The sequence below is a fragment of the Patagioenas fasciata genome, chromosome 1 (genome assembly GCF_037038585.1).
Source record: "Patagioenas fasciata isolate bPatFas1 chromosome 1, bPatFas1.hap1, whole genome shotgun sequence".
Taxonomy (NCBI): domain Eukaryota; kingdom Metazoa; phylum Chordata; class Aves; order Columbiformes; family Columbidae; genus Patagioenas; species Patagioenas fasciata.
In genome coordinates, this window is record NC_092520.1 from 6,613,792 (window position 1) to 6,637,247 (window position 23,456).

Below are 23,456 nucleotides of genomic sequence, written 5' to 3' on the forward strand. Positions count from 1 at the left end.
TCATCAGTGGGCCTACATTGCCTCTGGTATTAGTTTTATTTATTTAGTTTTATTTAGTATTTAGTATTATTATTTTAGTATTATTATTTTAGGATGAAACTCACTTGGAATCCAAGCCCAGGAGCACAGTGAGCACAAGTACTTCAGCTACTACCTGCCTTTAAGATCACAGCCATAATCTGAATTTACCCCCACCCAGAAACACTTTTGGTGTTCATTTTGAGTTTTTAACATTTTTTTCTCTATAGAAAAGAATTTATTCTGGATGACCTACTTGCTAAGGCAAAAGTAGCTATTTTGAACTTTCACTTGTGCCAGGCTTATAGACACATTTCTATCAGCATCCTCTCCAGCCTGAAATAATCCTACACCAAAGCTTTTCTGTGCATTCTAGTTTAAGTGACTTAGTGTTACAATGGAAGTTGGTGGCATAATGGAGAACTGAGCACAAATACCCCATCATAACCACTAGCTCATCCTTACCTCCATCACATTAGCAAAGGGACTTTGTGAGGTTTTTGTTTAGGTATTCTTTTCAAGTAGGCATATGCCATATGAAAATTTGCTATTACAGGGAATATGCTTCAATGGACACAGGTTTTTTCCTATTACCTTTCTTTTATGCTTTCTAAATGCTGAGGAGAACTTTCCCTCCCTGTTTTTCATTACTGTGTTAGTAGTTTAGATAAACTTTCTGACCAAGATTCTGCATCCACAGCTGTTATTTGAAATAATATTTTAATTGAGAATCCTCCGTATAGATGCTCTAGCTGTACTGGACCAGTTTTGTATTAGTCAAGTACCATTGTGCTATTGCAACAGTAATCTAATTTTTTAATATAATGTAAGCTGAAGGAAAAGAAACATTAAATGTTATTTGTCAAGAAGAGTGATCTTTATTAGATCTGACCTTTCTCTAAGACAATACAATAAAAAGGTGAGTGCCATTTTTATACTTGCAAAGATTAGTTTTGCTTACTGTATGCAAAAGATGGGTCTCTCAGGGGGCTTAAAATTCTCATTGGAAATAATTGAATCTCATTACCAAGCATGCTCTATGAAGTTCTTATGATTTGTCCCAATCAACTATTTTAAAGTGTTTTCCTACTCACAGTACTACCTTTCCAACCTCTGCTGGTACATAGCATAGTACTAGCGAACTGACCTTTTATGAAGACTTAAAGCACCATGTAATTAACTTTTTCTATGTACAGAGTTAAGACTTAATGAAACTGTGAGGTTAAATGTCAATACGTCCTTTGTAGGCATTTTTTTATACTATACATCTTGGCTTTCAGATGTTAATGATTTATTTTACGTACCCATTTTATTCTTTAAAAAAAAAAAAAAAAATGCAAATTTTTACTGCCGTGCACGGCATGGTCCAATTTCACTCTTTGAGCAAACCCAATCAACAAAAAATATCTCTGAAATGCAAAGCAATAAGCTGTGTTGGAGATTATTTTACAATCCTCATCCAAAGTCCATTTAACTCAATGGAAATTTATTGTACTGTAGGTTGCATGGTTTCCGTATATCTGATCCAGTACAATTTCACTTTAACATCCAGGGCAACTCTGTGTAAGACCTCTAGATGGTCATCAAAATCTTTTTGCAAGACCAGTAGCTGAATTGCACACCTCTGAACTGAAGTGATTACTCTAGAATAGACATGTGTAGACAGCAATTTCATCGGTGGTTGAAAAGTCTTATTAAAGGGATGAGTATTTGTTTTCTCTATATCTTAGTGCTAGTTGAAATTCAGAGAAGAGAATTTCCCATTTCTCACTTCATTTTTTTCCATTTGCAATTCAAGATCTTTCACTCACTGTAGGATTTTTAAGGTGCAAATGGGTCTTCTCTTATACTTACCCAAGCAGTCTGAATTCAAATAAGAACAAGTTGTGATATGTCAGACACTGTAAGAGCTGTTTTGTCTTGTGTACCACAGAAGCTGAATGTATTTCTTGATTGAATTTGACCCATAAATATTAGTTCCTAAATTGGAGCTACTATTGTGTCTCGTGTCATATCTAATTAATGAACTCCTAGTACTCAGGCTGTAATCTGCCTAAGCTGATATGCACTGCGTTTAATAGATAATTAATTCTAATTAAGACAATTAAGAAAGATCATGTATCTAGGGAGATTTTGCATTTATTTTTCTAAACCCCATCGACTAATTCATTTAAAGGAATTTTGAAATCTATTCCTAACTGGGTGAGCTCTGAAATTTATGAAAGCCGCACTCCTATACTATCAGCTGTTTTGCCTCATGCATTTTATGATATATACAAGAGAATTTCATTTGCATCTCACTGAAAAAAAAGAAAAAAAATGTTGCAGAGCCAAAACCAGTTTTTCATATCCATCAGGACAGCAATGCTTTCAGGAAAAAATGTCTTTTGTTAGAACCAGGAGTGGAAAGTGCTTTTGGAAAGATGTACAACACCAGCAGTCGCACACCTGCCTCCAGCACGAGTTGGGTCCCGGCAGACAAAGAATTAGGGAAACAATGTTCTAAATCATAACTAATACGTTGTTTACAGGAAACTACAGCAAATTACTCCTGAGTTAGAAAACTTTGGACATCCTGCACTGTGTAAGAGGCAGAAGACAACTGCATCCTAGGAAAATAATCTAACCTATCCCCCTATGTTTCTGTTTTTCAGAGAGATTTCCCTCCAATTTGTAGCTCAGGACTTTCTTCTGACATTGACTTTGCTATATTTAATGGTTTGGCTAGTAATTTATATATTACCTGTGCATTTCTCTCTCTTCTGTACAAATAATCATGGCAATGGGGAGAGTTAGAGAACATTAAGGACATAAGCCTTCTATAATTCAATATTTTAGGCCAGAATCTATGAAGATCTTCCAGTTCTACATGAAAGGTCTGATGGAGACATCAGCTGCATTCGTACAAAGCACTGAGTCTAATTAATAATTGGAGAATTCTTTTCCACTCTTTTCTGACTTCCTTCCCCAAGGCTGAGGTGTGGTTTTTACATTCAGTCTAATTTAATTCATTCAGTCAGAAGTTAATATCAGGCCCTCCTAAGCCAGGAGAGAAAGATGAGGTTAGAAATTCTGAGATAGATGACACCTGCCAACTTTTATAATAAAATGACAATGTCCAGACGGGGCAGTAACACAAAAATGAACATAGTGGTCTTGTGGTAAAGATAAATGTTGCATCTTTAGACGCAATACAAAGGAAGGTTCTCAATAGCAGCAGAAAAAAGACTCTGAATTTCTGAAACTTTTTGGGTTTGTTTTGTTTTAAGCAAGCAAAAATTGCCTCTAATAATGAAACACTTTAAAGACCTTTTTTAAAGACCCAATCTAGCAAATATCTTCTTCAAACATTTCTGTCTATTGCACTCTCTCAGAGGAGACATATGAATATTATTTAACCTTCTAGCAGTTAAGAAAATGTATAAGTAGAAAGTGCCTATAAACATGTGATTTATTTACCTAGGCATAGTATTTATAGACATCCTAACCTCAGACTGCAAAACAGACTCAAAGCCAGTTCAGATATAAAATAGGTGCAGTGAAGGAAGCTTCCAAGAGAGACTATAGTCTGGTCCTTCTATATTCCCACCTACCTACTGAAGATTTGAACTTGTACACGTCCTCCCGTAAACTCTTCCAGTTGTTCTCATATAAAACAAAATTTATTCTCAGAATAAATGCTTTGTTTTAGGATCACATTGCATCAACAGAAAGAAAGGAATGTTCTTCATATGTTTGTGCTCCTGAAGGAAAACGTCTGTAGGAAGTTTTACCTCATTCTGCTTATTAATTTAATGGAAATCTTCAATAATTTCCTTGGAATACCACTAATTTCTGATTTGAATATGAATTATAAATGACTAATAAATCTGTTGGAAATTAACTTAAAAACCCAACTAGATGCGAATATCCCAGAAGAGAAGCAAGAAAAACAGTCAGGGAAAAAAATATATCAAACATTATCTCTGACAGACCAATTTTCATCTCTACATGTGAAAATGCATTACAATGGAAGTTAATTATTATTATTACCACTCTCCTTTCATATTGGTAAGCTTAGTCAGAAAGAGATTATATAACTCAACAGAAATCCAGGCTGAAAAGTGAGGAAGAGAACCTGTATCTCTCTGAATACCTGTCTGCTTGTTTCTAACTCAGCCAACCATGAAATGACAGGAAAAGATTTAAGGCAATAGAAATGTAGCAATCAGCACATCACAGCAAACATGTCAAAATATGTCCAAAGTGGTCACCTTTGTTTAGACCACTTCATTTTTCCCAGGTCTGAAATGTCAGCTGAAAGAAAAGAACATGAGGTCCAGTTTACAGTATTAGACCTGGACCAGATTTTGATAAAATTGTACAGATGATATTCAGCAATGGCATAAAAATACCTGGTCTTGGAACAAAAAAATTCCTACGGTGTGATAAATTACTTATTTTCTTTGCATTATATATAGCTTCCCTTTTTATTTCATTTATATTATTGGAAAACATCCCTGATTATGATTTAAAATCAGTTGCGGCATACCTCTAATTTCATCTGCACAATTGCATGTTGTTCCATACCTTAAAAAAAATCAAAAGCTATGTGTAAAAGGATAGAAGAAATATACTGCGGTATTTTTTTTTCTTTTTCTTTTTTCCTTTTTTTTTTTCTTTCCTGCAAGTTCAGAAGTAATATCTTTTCTTGATACTGTTCTTCCAAAAAGAGAATTGTTTCTTCTGAGATTAATAGCACCCAGTAACACAAAGTCACAGTTACAGGTGATATTAGAAACTGCAGACTCCAAAAACATCCTGGTTCTATGCATTTAGGCTGCCTTCTTTACTATTTACTGCCTTTTGTAGACTGAAATGTTCAAGTCTAGTTACAAAAGCAGCTTTCCTTCTGCAAAGCCATGAAATACTGCAGTGTTTATCTAAAAGCTCTAGAAACCATTCAGCAAGAACTGTGAATAACAGTTTTTTGTTTTGTTTTGTTTTGTTTTTCTTTTTTCTTTTCTCTAAAAGTGTAGTTTCAATAATTTTTTTACAATTACGCATCAGTTTGCAAGTAGATCTTGATGATATCTGTGTATGTCTGCCTGTGAGTAGAGAGGCATCATGGAAGAGAGTTTAATTAAGTGCAATTTTATCTCTTATTAGACCTCTTTAGAAGAAATCTCTTTGATTTACTTAGTGCCCCTTCCAGAAGGACCTTTCTCTCTGGCTTCCTTTCCTCCTTTCTCTGGTTTCTCTCCTCTTTCATTTCATCTATTTTGCATATCTTTCTTTCTCCTACCACTTTTTCCTTTCCTTATTCATCTCACTGATTTTTTTTTTATTATCCTCATACCATACAGACTGTTAGATGTCATGTTACCGCTGCAAGACATATTATCAAAACAGTAGTGACACTCTGACTTTGTTTTCCTCAAAAGAAGGATAAAAAATAAAAAATAAAAAAATAAAAAAAAAAAAAGAAAAATTTTTTATGCTCTGAGGGAATCAACTTCTGATTATCATGCCTTGAGTTCTCTGATATTTATATTTTCTGATACTAATAATATTTGTAAGCAACAAAAGATACCATTGCAGATTCAGATCTTGGTAGAATACTGGAATTGTTCGCTGCGTAACCATGGATGTGGTTGTTCCATATTCCTGTTAGTACCAGGGAGATGACTTGGGCTACTGATTTCATCATTGCGGTCTCGTAATCCACACATGTTTTTTGGAAGAAGCAATGAAAAATTATCAAAATACTCATGATAATGAGCTAATGATAATGAGCAGAACAACTCAAGCTCACGTCATATCCACTGACATCCAGGTACTTTCATCATCAAACTAAATCAAAGCTTTACATGATCCTCAGTTAACAGCATTTATAAGCTCCTTAAACACCCTGAGGTGGACAACACAGTATGAGCTTGTGAAAGGCACTTTTCAAAATTTGTCTGACTCTATGAATCAAGCAGCTTATGAGGGATTCATTAAAGACCTCTGGTTATCAATAAACTGCTCGTGTGACCAAAGAGTTTGATTATAAAGTCTTACTACTAGGGGAAACATCTAGTCCTAAGAGCAACTCATGTTTCAGAAACAAATACTACAAAACGTAACAATATACAAAAGTTACGTTATTCAAGAATTAACAATAAGTTATTTTCTTTCATTGTATTTCTCTGCCTTGATCCAAGCACATGTAAGTTCAGTGATTAGATCTCTGATGCTGTCAACAGCTAATATTTCAAGAATAAACTGGGAAATTATCGCACTCCTGCAGCCCTCCTACCAGTACTTTCTATTGGTCATCCAAACTGAGAGGAATTTTGAGCAGTCTTTTTAATTCAGTTTTATTCCAGAGCTTATCCTTTAGCTTTTTAAATATCAAATTAGAAAAGCAATCAAAAACAAAACCAACAACAACCAAAGAAACCCCAAACCAAACAAAAAAAAACCACAACAACAAAACAACCAACGAACCAACCAAAAAGTTCAAACAAAAAAAGGCCACATCATTCATCAATTTAACACTGGAAAAGTTTTAAGTCGGTATGAATTTATGCCTTTCCATACACTTGAGCTTTAAAGATCCTTTCCAACCTAAACTATTCTATTGTTTTATGATTCTGTGTTATACTCTTGCTATCACTAACATTTGTGGAGCATATATCTGCTGTGAAGAAGGGAGCACAGTGACAAAAGAAAAACAGTGATATGGTATTGAAGAATTTGGTATAAAAGTTGCTTTCAAAAAGCAAGATAATCACTTAAAAGATATTTAACTTAATTAAATGGACCATGCGGGGAAAAAAAAAAATACCGCCAAGGAAAACTGTATGTACACTTATAAATGAGATTCAAACACCAATTATAGTAATAGAACTTCACTTAAAACTCACAATCAATTTTATTGAGCCTGTGTGAAGAGTTATCATAGGCTGCAGTTTTAGAAGATTATAGCATTGACAGCAAAGCTATGACAAGAAGTTCACAACCCCAACCCAGCCTTCACTGTTCGCTGCTTCTAAATTGATCATTCCAGAGAGGCAGTTAACCACAAACCCACAAACAGCTGTACTAGCACAAGAGAGAGGGAGTCAAACAGCATCGCAGGAAGACAGGACTGTAGAAATATTCTAAACTGGCTTCGTATGCCAAGCAAGCATCTTGTGAAACTATATCCTAAAGGTAGGTTCACAGAGGATTTTCAGATACGGTGTTAAATTGTCTTTACTAATACTTCTTGGTTGCCTTATGTGAAGCCAGTAATGTTGAGTTAACTCAGCATCTCAGAGTCAGATTCAGAAAAGCCAAATGTTAACCAGAAGAATGTATGATAAACCCTCTAATCACTGTCCGCTGAACACATCCTGGGGTTCTACTTACGTATACTGAGTCTGTCAGAGAGTTAAATTATTTCATAGAAACCCATATGGTGCTGTGTTTTGGATCTGTGACCAAAATGACCAAAGGGATATCCCATTCTGCATGACATTGTGCTCAACAATAAAAGCTGAGAGAAGAAAAAAGAAAGGGGAGATGTTCAGAGTGATGGTGTTTTGTCTTCCCAAGTAACCATTACGTGTGATGGAGCCCAGCTTTCCTGGAGCTGGCTGAACAGCTGTCTACCCATGGGAAGTAGTGAATTAATTCCTTGTTTTGCTTTGAATTTTCTTTGTCTCAGCCCACAGGTTTTCTCACTTTCATCCTTCTTATTATATTCCCATTCCACTAGGACAGAGCAAGCTGTTGTGTGGTGCTTAGCTGCCTACTGGGGTCAACCTACACCATTAAGTCAGATCAAGTTACTCGGGGCTGCACTCTCTCTGAAGGATATCTTAATCATTGATTGTGGTCCCTTGTCCAGTCTCTTTCTCTCCTTTCTGGTCCAGTTAAACTTAAATTAATTTACTGATAAGAAGAATCTTTAAAAAAAAAGTAGTATCCTCATTCTGTTTTGTGCATGACCTCCATGTTTCCATCCAATTATTCAAACTGTGAACCATGATCTTCCACAATATGTGCAGTGATGTGCAAGAAAACTTAAGCAGGAGCTTTGAAAGTTTCAGATTTAAACAGAGTGCTTTTCTTCAAAACAACCTTTTTATAAAGGAGAGCACCATGTTATTTTTTTTAAATATATTTTCAAGTAATAATAGCCTTGGTACTATGATCTTCAAGGAGCTTAGTCCTTCCAGTGATGAGGTTAAGTTTGCTTTGGCAGACTTCCTCCAAGGCTCTTCATGCAAGGGAATGCCTCAGTGTTTCCATATATAGATTAAAGTTGGTTGTAATGATTTACTTCTTTAGCCTATTAAATGATTGAATACCCACAGAAACATGGATAAGCACAAATGCACCTACTGACTGAAGCTATAGGGTCTATTAGCTCCCATGTACACATCTATAGAGGAAATAATTGTCTTATGTTCCCGTACAACCCAAAGAGGCAACATACTAAAATAGATGTTTAACAGAGATTAGGTTTTTAAAGTCCTTAAAATTATTCCCAAATTTGATGCAGAATAATATAAGGCATTAATACCCTTTTTTTTTTCTGACCTGTCTTCAGCTTAGGTGTATGAAGGCTGATTTTTGCAATATTAGGAAGATGCCTTTATATATAAATTACGTCACTGATCACCATTAAAAAGATCCCCAAGACAAATATACTTAAAATTTGGAGTTATCTTAATTCCACATAATGAACTACATTTGATGAGTGTCCGCATCTTATTTACTGAGAAGATCACATTATTGGGCTGAACTTTAAATGCAAAGATTTGTTTGATGTCTTAAGGGCCTTACGCAGAAGAACATTTAAGCTTTAAAGAACTGAGGGCCTTCTCTAATATCCCTGGGACTTCAGTTTACAACATACTGAATTGTTGGCTTAAACTGATGCTTTTCTGAACTGCAGGCCGAAATCCAAGTGCTTCTTTAGGGTCCACTGCTCCCTCATGCAATGTGTCAGCACTCCCATTAAAAATCAGCAATAGCTTGGTGTACAGTAGTGAGGCCAAAATTGAGCCTTTGTATGACATCTGTAAATCGTATTTACTGTAATGTGCACTGATAAAATAGTAAGGTAAATGTTCCATTATTGGAAGGATCTGAAACAGATTTTTTTAGTATTTATTAACACACCAGATCTTTGTATCTTGTGCAAATCCAACACTGCACTAGTTCACACAAAATGTTCAAAATTCACGGTTTTATTATTCAACCAATGCATGCAGTTATATTTCTAACCTACTCTTTTGTCTATATACAGTCATCAAGAGAAGAGGATCTGGGCATCCTGAGGGAATTGCATTTTTCTCCATCAGATATTTTGAAAGAAAATATTTCCCACAGGTAATAAAATGAAAACAAAATAAAAACTTCTAAACATTTTTAATAGACAAAGTAGTTAAGTGGTCTTTTCTGAATAATTAGCACTGTAAATCCCCTAGTAAGCTTCAAAAGAAGCCAAGATTTATATGTGAAGTTCACCCTTTTTTAACACAGCAGTATCAGAGTGTCAAGGAATTCTGTCACATGTTCTGAAGTTCCAGAGAAGATTTCACAGGTTGGAGGGTAGAGGTTAATGGTTTCTGATAAGGTGTTATTATAGTACAATGAGATTTTCTTTCTGATTTTTTTTTTTTTTTTCAAACCAGATCAGACAAAAATACTTAAAACTTGTGGTTCATATCTTATCCAACTTAGTGCTTTTGAGATGTTTCGATGAGAGTGGCTGAGTCTCAGATTTAAAAAAAAATACTGAAATTAAAAAGACAATCTTACCGCTGTCTCCTTCTTACCATTTCCTTCATTCATGATTAGTTTTCATTTATTTTGTTTCTTTACTGAAGGAGATAAACCTGAATTACAATGTAACCTACAAATAGCCCTGTCACAATTTTGTCTTTTTTTTCTTGTTTTCCCCGTAATAAAACAGGTATCTTTACTCATAGAATTGTCAAAGAGAGAAACAAGCAGCACCATTTTATGGACTAATTCATTTTGAGTTTTATTGTTAAATTACATAGGTCTGGCTAGCTAATGGTAATCCCATATGTTTGTTACTGCAAAGGCAATATTGACTTTATATTTTTTATACCAGTAAGGATGAGAGCTTTAAAATAATAAAAATTGAATACCAGTTTAGACTGGAAAACACCCCACTGTCAGCTCTGTGAGGGAGGTTTTATTCCAGTTTTGGGAAGGCTAGTGGAAACAAAAAAAAAAATACAGGGAAAAGCTCTGTAGAACATTTCTTTTTAATAGATGCTTTTTGTAGAATTACTTTAAGTGTACATGCTACTGAATCAAAGAAGGGTCATAGAAATCCACAGGGACTTATTTCTAAATCTGATAGGCTTTCTTGGAAGAGGAAATGATCTTGTTATTTCTACACAATTCTGTCATTTTATATTTGTTTAGTTCCTTTTCAGTTCCTTTCACTAAAGCAACATCAAGAAGAGCTGCCATCCAGTGCTGCTGAGGGCTATGGTTCTCAGCAAATAAGGTTTGTTTTGATGTTTGAGGGCACTGAGACCATGGTGCTGCTGTAGCTTCTACACGTTGCTGACGTACATCCTCTGACAGCTCACAGGAGTGTGAGGTCCCAAGCTAAGCTATACAGAGCACTAAACAGAACATCTGGAATGTGTACAACAGATCTACAGATTCATCCGTGTTATGATTTTGAATTTTATTGAAGTATTAACCTTCTGAGATCTTCTCCTATTTCTACCCATGCAAGCATAAGGTGGGTGTCATTAGCCACCTGATTCCATACTGGTTTCTACTACTATTCCTCAAATGTTTCACACAGTATGAATGAACAGACAGAGACATATGAGATTGGCACCTGGCCCCGTGTGAAATGGAGGAGAAGAGCAAATCTTAACACTCCATCCCACCAACCAGGCTTTACCAAGACTATCCAGTTTCTATCATCTCCAGAAGAGAGTTACAATCTTGTGAAAAGCTAGGTCAGAAACGTATTATAGATGGAAGTAACTTTTAACTTTACAGGCAAGTTTCAAATTATACATACACTGGGGAAATTAATGTGGAAATGACTCATCTACAGAAGCAACATTTGATCATAAACCTAGAGTTTTACATTCTGCTGGTATCTAGCATCAGCCAGGTGAGAAAGCACATCTTTAAATTATTAAAATATGTTCTGTCATTATCAGTGTAGACATAAATAGCTCTTAAAATAGTCATACAACTGATCACTTGTTTAAAAGGACCAATGTTTCCAGTCAGTCAATTCTCTCGCTTTGGACCTCTTGTGCTAACTTGATTTCATAAACCAGGGTGGGATGTTATTGCACAGAATAAAGAGTGCAGGTCCCTACAGAGTGATTCATCTCACTTATTTATTACGAAACAGTTTAAAGAAAGATCACTGAACTCTGCATGTCATCTATCTAAGCTGACATCTCAAGAGGATAATAATTACAGGTTCATATTTATCCTTCCTCCATGTGAAGGCAGGAATCCTCCTTTGAATGAAAAAAATCTCATTTTACAAACACAGAGGAAAAAATATTATGTAAACTCTGAAATTATACTGACATTCAAAATCCTCAAATATGCCTAAATGAAAGGTATTTTGGAAGGAGTTTCTTCCCCAGTGCTAATAAGCTCAGAGTTAACAGATGCAAGGACTGTTACTTATGGCAACACAAAAAGAATATTCCTCAAGTGTCTAGTTCTCCCATAGCTCTGATCAACCATTCTCTCTAAATGTCACATTTGATTTCACTGGTTTTTAAAGTTTCCAAGGTTTTCAGAAGAATAAGAAACTTCCAAAAAGTTGCAAATAACAACTGAAAGTAATCTTATATTGCTAGGAGTTTGCTTGAGTTTTATATACTCAAAAGTTTTTTAGGCACTTGGAATAAGAGTTTTTAAAATCACAGTAATACATATTGAAGGAGAAAATATTGAAAAAAATCTACCATAGGCAGAGTAAGAAATAGTTTCACAAACAATCAGTCCAAGATTTGAAAACAAAAATACAATGCCAAATCTGCATTATGATTTTGCTTCTGAATAAACTTACACCAAAGTCAATCAAGAGGAAATCCAAGGATGCATGTTTAATATGCAAAGACACAGAAGTGGGCACCGTTTCTTCTGAGTTTCTGAGACAGAATTTATGATGAGGGTTTCATTTTAAATTCCTGCTTTCTTCTTTTCCTTTCATTATTGACTCAACTCAGAAGTGTGTGTATGTTAACACAGAAAGACATATAGATACTTTTGCATATGTTTTCTGAAAGTAGCTAGTAAGACTGATGTTAGTCTAAAATGCCATTATTCTCTCCTATATTTTTGCTGTTGTTTAAACATCACAGTATAGTCTGGTTATTCAGTAGTCTTTTGTAACGAATGACATACATTGGGGCCTTTACCATACAGATACTCTGCATCTTGGAACTGGGAGACTGAGGGACTTTTTGATGCAAAGACAAACCCTGCATGCAGAAACAGAAGAGAGAATTGCTGAAACTATTACATTTGTGAAACGTTTTCAGTAGAGAATACAATTTGTGATTCAATCTCTGTCAAAAAAAAAGATTGTATTTTTTTTTCCCTTTTGATATAGAACTTTGTACAGTTTTCATTTCTACAAAAACCACAATCTTTTTGCTTTTATATTGCTACTTCATGGTTCCACATCTTAATTTGCTAACCATATGTTCCTCTGATCAAATCACCAGATGTTTCTTCTCTTGAGCTCAGTCTGCAAATATCTCAACCATGTCAAAAGAGCTATATCCCAGAAATGCTAACTTAACTAAACGTATAATAGAAACAGATAAAACTTTTATCAGTCAAATTTCTAGGTTACTTTTATTATCATTTCATAGCTATCGCTAATCTGATCAAAATTATAACTGTGGTTTCAGAATGTGAAATTCTCTTTGTTCTCAACATAAGTGCATCAGAATTAATCTTTGTGATGTGATCCTGTTTATTATCTCAGGCACTTTAAAAACAAAAAGAAAAAAAGCAGTGTTTCTTAACAGGTGACTGGGCAGAGTCAGGCTCAGCACACTCCCTGGAGGTATTATTTTTTACATCATTTTTGACCTTGTATACTAGGCCTGTCACATCTTTCTTATCCCCATCAATACATTAAAGTATGTATTTAACATTTCAACCCTCTTTCCCTCTACTCTGTTTTATTCCCTTTGAGCTAACAATCTGTATGTAACTGTAGTGGCTGGTGAAAGAGGTTCACTGTATTATTTAGTTTTGTTTGCTTTGTCTGAGTGCTGGGGAGAATACTGATGTACACGGTTGTCTTATTCATAGTACTAATCCATAAGTCATATCTCTTCATGTACATATTTTACAGTTCGTGACCATGTCCTTAGGAATTTTTAAGTAATAGTGTTTTCCAAAATGCATTTTTTTCTTTTTTTTTAGGTAAGACAAAAATGAGCCTATGAAACAATAGTTTCTATACTTACCTGCAAAAGAAGAAAAGGATGGTAGATGATTTGGACCTTCGAACATCTTCACTTTTGTTTTGAGATACTGACATGCAGTAAGAAATATCTTATAAAAACTTCACCAAGGCTTTGAATTTTACTTCTTTGCGTTTTGGACACACCTCTACTGATGTTCCTGTGCTACAAATTATCACTTCAAGAAAGCCATATTTACTTCTATTTCTAGAAATAATATGATCCTTGCTAGTATGAGGACTGTACTACTGATAGCATGTTTATACCTACAATTCTCTGGAAGACTGGATTCTCCAGCTGCTATAAGCGATGAGTAGTCCCTTCCATCCCCTGTATCATAACCTGTCAGTTACACTTGAACATAAGTGATACTGTTCTGCCACAGTCCTTTTAGTCAATTCTAAGGTCTTACCTGCATCTCTATTTACTTCAAAATGCACAGGGCACATGGCAAGGGTGACCTAAAAATTGCATGTATCATGATGCTCCAGTCTATGCCATAGTCCTGAGGTTCATTTAGCATAGAAAGTAAAGTTATTCTGATATATCCAGAATCAAGCCTAAAAGCCTGACTTTCTTTAATAGTCCATGGAGATCATAATATGGTGGAAGGGAAGGTTAAAAAGGCAGAAGGACCTTTATGAAAAAGGAGGAGAAAAACTACATAATCTTCCACAGAACCAGGTAGAAATAATAGCTTTTAAAAGTGGAGACACCTTGTTTACCTCCTCCACCAGCAATCCTGTTGCCTTCTTTCCCATTTGAATGCTTCTTCTGAATACCTATAGTACAACATAGGTTGGTTTTATGTTGGACCTTTCCTGGTCATTTAATTGCTAAGTTTGCCATATCTGCACAGGAAAACAAGCTAACCCAACAGTGCACATTTCTCTCTCTCTCTTCTATCTGTTGTTGGGTTTTGTTGGTGGTGTTTTTCTGGGGGGATGTGAAAAACCAGAAATTAAGCTGCTATTATTTGGTCATTGAGAACCAAACAGATGGTAGATAACTATGTTAAATCAATGAAACCAGCTTAAGAGATCAGCTTGTCAGCAAAAATACTTGGCAATGGCTGTGTTTTAGAGTCAGAACATGTCCTTCAGTTCCTGATGGACATCTGACATTTTTCATTGGTTGGGAGTTGAAGGCATCCAGCTCTGACTGGGGAAAAAAAGTGTGCAGGCCAGACGATGAATAGGCTTATCTTTCCTAACCTTCCAGCAATTCTGAGTTTCAAGTAAAAAACTCCTCTACTGGGTTACTATTTTATTTAATTGGATGCTACGGTAAGCTGAGAACAGCTGAGCTGAAGAAGGAAGTGTGAAAATCTTCATTTAAAAGGCTTTTTTTTTTTCCCTACACCTCTAGGCACTTAGGGAAATAAAGCTCTGATCAATAATTAAGGATATAGGAATAGATTTGGCAGAAGTAATAAACAGCATTCATGTGAAAGGTTCTGCATAAGATGTTGTCCTTTCTTCTTGGAGCCTTTAATGGCCACATACCTTCTTCATCATTCATGAGTTGTACATCGATAATCAACTCACTCATGAAAAGAAAACAGCAAAGCCCAATATAAAGGTAAATACACAATATTTCTTCTATCACAAAAGATTGCACTTTGCTAGGAAGGGAAACCTTCAGCAAGCTCAGAAATGACAAATACAATTCAGTTTATTCACAGTGAGATGAACAGTTCACTTTTGGAAGTTAAGGATTATTGAACTGAAGAAAATGGACACAGTTACATTCAAAGCTAAAAAATGCTCCTTGGTGGGTGATTAATATGACAATCAAAATAAGTACCTTAAAAACAAACAAACAAACAAACCACACAGCACATACAAAACCTGAGATTGGTTGGGTCAAAACATTATGCTCCTTCTAACCCCATAAGTCAAGGGTCAGAGCTCGCATTCCACTGGGAGTTAGATATGTGACAAAGATCTAAAGTGAATAACAATGAAAAACAGTGGAGGCAGGAAGGTTTGTCAGCATGACATTAATTCCTTAGACAGGTATAATGTTTTCTGTAACCTAAGTTTCATGGTCAAGCATTTTCAGTGTAATTAACTTTCTATAATAAATGTTGAGAAATATCCAGACCATGTGTGATAGAAATAAATTTTGATTAAATGTGTACTTCACCTCATAATCAGAAGCAATTAAGAGGTCAACTATTTTAATACACAAGGGCTTACACATATTTAATACCCTAAATGTAAATAAACCCAAATAGGACATTATAATCTCTTTTTGGTTTTATTCTGCATCTCTTGAGAGATTACAATGCATACTTCTTTAGATGTAGAAATGGAAGCTTTTAATGATAATTTTATACCTTGTTATGACTATTTCAGTTTTTTAATGACTTGACCGCAATGTAATTAATGCTAACGAAAATAGATCCCTCTAGTATTTTACTTATTAGCTGCAGACTGAAAATAAGATCAAAAGTATGATGCTAGTTGACATAGTGGGTAGCATGACCTTGACCTTTAAAAGTTCCATAATATATCATCCACCAGCACCTACAACTGATAAAAAAACCTGACTTTTTTGTTTACTCATTATTGGTATTGCAAGAGTTTTCATCTTCTGATGTTCACTCACTCTATGGTTTGACCATATTCCAACTGCTCAACAGCTGAGTTACCTGAATCCTATCAATTAGCATTTCAATTCATCTCTGCTGGGGTCTGAGATTGAAATACTAATCACAAGGATAGACCTGCCTATGCATCTATTACTATAATAAATTAGATAGAAAAGCTGAAGGTAACTACACAGTGATAAAATAATAGAAATGTTGATGTAGCTGTAACCTTACCTGAAGAGTGACAATGATATATTTTGTTCCTACAAAGAGTTTTAGAGATGTTAAATAATTTTGGATACAATAATGTCACAGCTCACCCAGGACCATGAGTTAATGGTAGTAGACTCCCGTTAAATTAAAGACTTAAAGACTGGGTGAGAACGGTTTTGACACTACTTATAAGGGTGGGACATGTTGTGGGGTGATGGAAAAATCGTCTGTGGCTTGTAAAAGATTTACTATGGGATATTTAGGAGACCAATCAAAGGTGGTGGGAGGGATCACGGCAGACAAATGTGGGAAAAGAGAGGAAGAAGAGGGATAAGAGCTGGTCACATAGGAATAGGCTCATGGTTGGTGTGGTTGTCTGTCCATGCCCCATAGCTGGCAGATGCAGTTTGTCCTGTTTTCTCATTTAATTCCACTTCTAGCTATTTTTGTGGGTGAAAGGATTTCTATCCTACATGCTTGCATGTGTATGGGGCTGTTGAATTACAGTGAATGTGATGGGACCAGGGGCCGTAGGGACCTATGTGTCTATGGTGCCAGTCACTTGAGTGACTGGATGTGCACATCGTGTGTGTGTACATCAGTGGGTGATTGCTAGCAACCACCAAGCCAGACCAGGTGTAAAGCAGGACTTGACACTTGGAAGCCAGGTACTGAGGCAGCCAGAAGCCTGGATTGGGTACAGGAGGAACTCAAGGGGATGTGAGCTGGCTGTAGGAGGGACCGTGGGGTCCCAGTCAGCAACCATGGCATCTAGTGGTCAAACGGGAGGCCTGTTTGGATGCGCTAGGTACTGCTCATTGGTCAAGTGGAGAAAAGGGGATCCATGGAACACTGCTTTGTAGCCATATCTGTGGCTATTTACTTGAGGGATTCCCAGTGTTTGTGCATGTGTGTGTGTGAATGAGACTGGAGTACGGAAGCTCATCTGTTCAGTTGCGAGCAAAAGGGGAGATTGGGATCTAGGGAAAGCTACTGGGCTGGCAGAGGGTCTGAGCCCAGCTGCTGGAGGGAACCACATTGCACATAAGTATATACTTAGATATATTTCCCCCTGATAGACCTTCATCCTGATAAATCATTTCAAGAAACAGAATGAGATCGTTGACACTGCTTGTGTTTGTGTGAGTGCTGAGTGCTTGCCTATGTGCCTGGTCATGTACATACGTGCATATGTGTATTGTATATGTGTGTTTACATCTATACCTACAGGAAATCCAGGCTCAGTATGTCTCCTTGCTGGAGCTGCTAACATGGAGCTGGGACAACCTTGCATCTGTTGGGCTTCCAGATTTCACAGCCACTGATAGAAAGAATCTGACTCATCCAAAGCTACTAAATAGATTTAAAACAAAACGAATATAGGACAATATCAAAACTCGTATTCATTATGTATTCACCAGTTGTTTGTTTTGTTTTGTTTTCCTCATGTAACAAGGGCGTTTATCCTCTGGATGGTTTTGATGATTCTTAGTTCTTTAAGTGCAGATATATTCCTATACAAACTAGGTGTAGAAAACAAATGTTGATAGTTCTCGAAGCCCTGTAGCACTGTAGTACAATGCTTCCATTCTTTGTAACTTTGTATTGAATTTGTAAGACCTCAGGGCTGAGACTTTTCAGGTTTAGTCTGACGGAATTTTTGCCAACCTGCTTCAGCTTCACTTTAATTGGTTTAGCTGTGACAGCAATTTCTCTAGTAGACCAGGTGTCTGTCTACAAGTAATTTGTAATATTTTGTTTATCTTCGTGTGGTACAACTGTAGTTTTATATAAACAGAAATAACAACCACTTATTCCATATAGAATAAGATATTTACAACTTTAACACAATGATGTAGTGTAGAGAAATATAAGATTGGTATGATAGAAGAGGCCTTGAGAAGGGGAGACATGGGACATGGCACAGATGATAAGAAGCATGGGGCACAGGCTGGCTTTAGAGGCAGCTCACCCATGGTCAATTAAAGAAATACAAACCTGGAACTGGATAAAACTGGGTATAAGGGTACCGAAGACAGAAGTAGTATCTGACATAGGCACCACACACAGTAAATTTGAATGTGATGTGGAGCTGCAGACAGACAAAGAGCTAGGTGTAAAAGCATGTTAACAAATGTTTGAAAATTGACCCCAGGACAGGGAAGAGGAAACAATCAACGTGAACATTGTATTCCTCTTGGTGAAGGACTCCAGCTGCTGGGTGTTTACTGGAACACTCCTCCCAAACTACCACCACCAGAGCCAAACTGCCAACCCTGGAACCCAGCAGAGCAGGGGAAGGGTGAACACAACACCAAGGCATGGGATGGAGAATGAAAAGTGTGTGTGTAACAGCTTCAACTGCAGATTTCCTTCTTTTTCTGTAACATTTAGTTCTCAATAAATAATGAGTTCCGGATTTGGCTGTTGAGGTTTCGCTTATACAAACAATAAATTCTTGGTTTTATACATACATAAAGAAGGTGTACTTGCTCTTTGCCCATAAACAAGATTTTGAGTATAACATTCTCATATGAAGTTTACAGAAATTACTGAATTATACTGGCTGGAATGAAATCTGTTTTGTGCCCATGACAATAATGCCTGATTTGCAAAAACTGGAAAACCAAAGAATGAAAGAAAATTAATCTTTTAAAAGCCTGGAGAGACATATAATAGTAACTATAGAAGCACTCTTAGAGCAATATTTCTCATGTGGTGCATCACTGACTTTAAATTTGATCTAGAGGCAAGATTTTCAACTCATCTTTAAATAAGCATCAATTTTATACATGTAATTTTACAGACACAAATAGCTACAGATACATTTTATGCTTGCTGTGATTCAAGGAACCAAAATCAACTAAAAAGTTCATGTAGAGCATAGCAAATAATACAAGTATAAATGGAGAAGACAAGAGCCACTGGGCCACAGAAAACTATAGATTTAGTTCATTGAGACCTTTTAACAGTGCGTACTTTCACATGAAGACAAAAGCTGCCAGTGTTTTTAATCCCACTTTTGTAAACAACTGTCCATGGAAGGAGATTTAAGTCACTATCCCTTATTTGAAATGCAGACACACTGCAGGCACACAATTATGTGCACACTGTCCATCTGCTCTAATACAAGGTAAAAATGGGTAAGCAAAATGCAGAAAGAGATGATAATTTCTTTAGACCAATATACTTCAAATCACATTTCAGTTCATTAAGGGCATGCTAAAAGGAGTTACTCCAGCTCAGCTGAATGTTGGTAACGTTTTGTGAAAAGATGAAATAGCTTCACTGAATATCCCTGCTTGATCACTTGTCTCCATCTGATCATGCCCTTAATACTTTTCTACCTACGTGGCAGCAATTTATTTACTTATCTCAAAACAGCTCAACTATTCAGTTCCACTTCAGGATACTTTTTTATTTGTTTGTTTGCGTGTGTGTGAATACATGGTCTGATGAAGAAAGAACTGATTTAGGGACTTTGTTGATTTTTTCTGTTTAAACACAGTCATCTAGTGCCATTTGAGATGCTCTTGCTTCCAGCTGACATTGAGGTGATGGGTAAAAAGTCTTCCCTAAATCCCACGTTTTGTCTGCCAACCCATGTGAATGCCTCAGATACAACAAGATACCTGTTAGAATCCTTTAAAATGTCATTACATACCTCTGTTTAGGCACCTGATTTGCTCCCACATGATCTGAAATCACTTAAAGTGGGCATGAATGACAACTGACATCACAATGTGTTTATTTCTGTGTTATTATTTCTGGATCTGAATCCTAATAAGGATCTCAGTTAAAACTCCATGCATTTCTTTTGAGGTCCCTTCCGATCCCTAACATTCTGTGATTCTGTGATTTGGAAAGGTGCCGGTGAAATCACAAAAGTTGTGTCAATAAGACCAGGATCAGACCTTGGAACTTTTTAAAAGTTCATTTTCAGGACATTTTCCTTCATGAGATACTTCAGTTTTTGTGTTTCTGAATGTCTGCACCTTATTCTGAGTTCTGAGTCATAACTCCTTTATCTTTTTTTTTTTTTCTTGCAAAGCTTCCAAACAAACAACAGTTTTTCTTTTCCTGCTCTCTTTCTCTCCAAAAGTACATCTACATATATTTTTCCAAGGCTGTTCTCGGCCTCTTCATTTCCAGAGCCCTGTTTATTTTTTTTTTACTTTTTTTTTTTCCTATTGAAGCTGCTCTCTTTCAAAAATGGCCTCTGCAGGATATTACAGAACAAAAGAACAAGAGAAAAATCACATCACATACAGTTTCCTACCAGCAGGAAAAATGTGTATGTCATCAGTTCACTGAATGCTCTTTATCAGGCAGCTTTTGTTGCACTAGGTGATGTCAGTGTCAACAATTCACAGCTTGTATGTGGGTGGTCAGGTGAACATAGATATGTTTTCATAGCCCTCCACTGCAAGCTCAAAGAAATCACCCTAGATGTGGGCTGTAAGACTGAAATTTCTGCATGGGTGCCTATTCTTGCTGCAGTGCTGAGACAAGAGTTGAACAGACATGAGGTGCAAGTTTTGTGTTTTATTTTTTTTGTGTTAATATTATTGTTATTATCATTATTATACCTACTCTAATAATCCCTCCAATTATCAAAAAAATATCAAGACTGAGTTTTATACCAGTCTACATGTGTAAAATAAGACCTGAATAAGTTTCTAAAATAAGACCCTTTTTACAAACCTAATTCTTGAATAATATCATTTATATTTTGCAGTCAGAAAGAAAGAATCTAAGAGTTTAAGGATGCAAAAGAAATGCAAAAATAATGTAACTGAAATATATGTGGAAAAATATATAGTATTGTTGGGAAATGAACACAGTTCTATCTATCTGGCATAGATTGAGAGAAACCTCATATCCATTACAACAGCACAAGCTCCATTGTTAGATCAAAAATATTATGTTATGTTATGTTATGTTGTGTTGTGTTGTGTTGTGTTGTGTTATGTTGTGTTATAGTATAGTATAGTATAGTATAGCATAGCATAGCATAGTATAGTATAGTATAGTATAGTATAGTATAGTATAGTATAGTATAGTGCAGTATTGCATTGTATTGTATTGTATTGTATTGCATTGTATTGTATTGTGTTGTATTGTATTATTTTATTTATTTTATTTTTCTTGAATCTCTCATCAGGAACCTGGACACGAGAGTTCTCACCCATCTGGTCTAACACCCAGAGATATAAACACTTAACCTCTCTCCCTTTTTCTCCCCTTTGCCTGAGGCCATGAACTGTGATAAGACAAGGGATTTTGTCTTTTCTTTTTCCAGTGTGGCAGATCGTCATGAACAACATATGCACCTTAGTCCACATGGAAGGATTAATATAAATGTTTGCACATTAATCTCATTAGTAACTTCATAACAACAGTCATAACAATTTTCAGCGGTGCAAAATCCCTGGAAAAATCTCAATGTTGAGCAAAAACAGACCAAAGAAAAGACAACTTTATATATCAGTCAAGTTAACAAAAATACAGTCTTAGTCCTGGTTCCCAGTGAAAGCAGTAGTTGATCTTCTGCCAAAGTCGACACAGTGACGATTTTGCTTGAGGCAGACATTGCATTGCTATCTAATTCTGATTTTACCATCCTTATCTCTTTTCACTCATGAGGTGTCACATTGGAATTATTCCTCTCTAAATCTTTTGTAAAATATTATGTTGCTATTTATTGAGTAATAACTGGTCAGTACTGTGAAACTGTGAATTGTGACTGGAGGTGAATCATCTTTTTTTTTCTAACTTTGTCTGTTTTTCATTCTAGTGATATATGTCTCTCCATATATTTAGGAAATTGTTGTTCAGGAAAACTTAACATACTCTCTATTGAATTCCAAATCAGGGAAGTGGTTGTTCTTTTGACTGTCCCTCCTAAAGGCTCAAAACTTTTGACTTCTCTGTCAACACATAGCAAAGAGCCTTGTGAGTGTGTTTGCTTCTTGCTCAATGTCATAGTCCACCTGCATGGGCCAAATGGGCCAGCAGTTTTAATTCTCCTGAAATCAGTGAACCTCTATTAATCTATGCAAACTAGTGATTAAAACCAAAAACACTCCATCTAAGAGTATACATTTGAGAAAAGCAACATCAACTGAAGTACATTTTTTATATATATATCTTAAACAAGTTCTCTGTGTTAGAAACATATACTTGGTTCATTGTAATAAAAGTAGGGATGTATTTTAGCCTTACGACACAACGCCTTTAACCAACAACAGGTGTGAGTCCATACTGGCTATGAGTCTATCACCTAAAAAATGTTTTAAAAAAGCAAAAGTGGTGTAGACTGTTGTGAGTCAATATATTTTAAGAACTAGTTTGTATGTACCTTCTCAAGTACCCACCTCAATCTATACATAAACTTTGGACTACTTTTTTTTTTTTTTCCAGTGGATTTTAGGCAAATTCTACTTTGCGGAAAAACCAAACCAAATCAAAATAAAACAAAAAAAATAGCAGCTTATCTTGAAAAGAAGTCCATGAAGTTAGAAAGAAAAAGGGTGACGAATACTTTTAATAGCAGGGAAGGTGGCTTAGGGACATTTTGTCTCTCGCACCAAGCACATGCTAAGTGATTTCAAGTCATTCACTGTGACCAAGAGAGTCTGGAGTCAAAAAGGAAAAGAAGGAAATTATATGGTAAGAAAAGTGTCCCAAAAGCACTTGAAAATTATGTAGATTAATGCTGAAAGCTTCAGTAATAACCCAGGCCAACACATCCTTCCACTCAGACACTCAGAAGACATGGGAGGTTTCTGCATCACCAGGCTTTTTTAAATGTCACGTTTCATAATAATGAGGAGGTGCAGCATTTACTGAAAATGCACAAATCGCATCTCAGTTGTGTTCTGGACTTGTTCTGGACTTGTTCTGAATTTCATCCTGCAAGGACCGTATCCATGTAAATTATGCAAAATGCTGAAATTAAGCATAGTTGTGAGACCTGATCTTTAAAGCCCCCAAATGCTTCAGAAGAGATCCTGAACAGTTTTAATCATCACTGCCTCTGAAGTATGTGCAAAGCAGAAGAGGGAAAAAGCAACATCTGCCCCCTGATGTTTGTCTAGATATCAAAACACAGCTCCATGTGATGGTATCTGAGTGGCTTCTGAGCCAGTTCAGCC

The 23,456-nt window shown here is 36.0% G+C and overlaps 1 protein-coding gene across 3 annotated transcripts in view; it reads right to left on the reverse strand.

Annotated features, from left to right (window-relative positions):
- Positions 1-23,456, reverse strand: part of TENM4 (teneurin transmembrane protein 4) — a 1,673,798-nt gene that overhangs the window by 1,343,490 nt on the left and 306,852 nt on the right. The gene's annotated exons all lie outside the window — the stretch shown is intronic.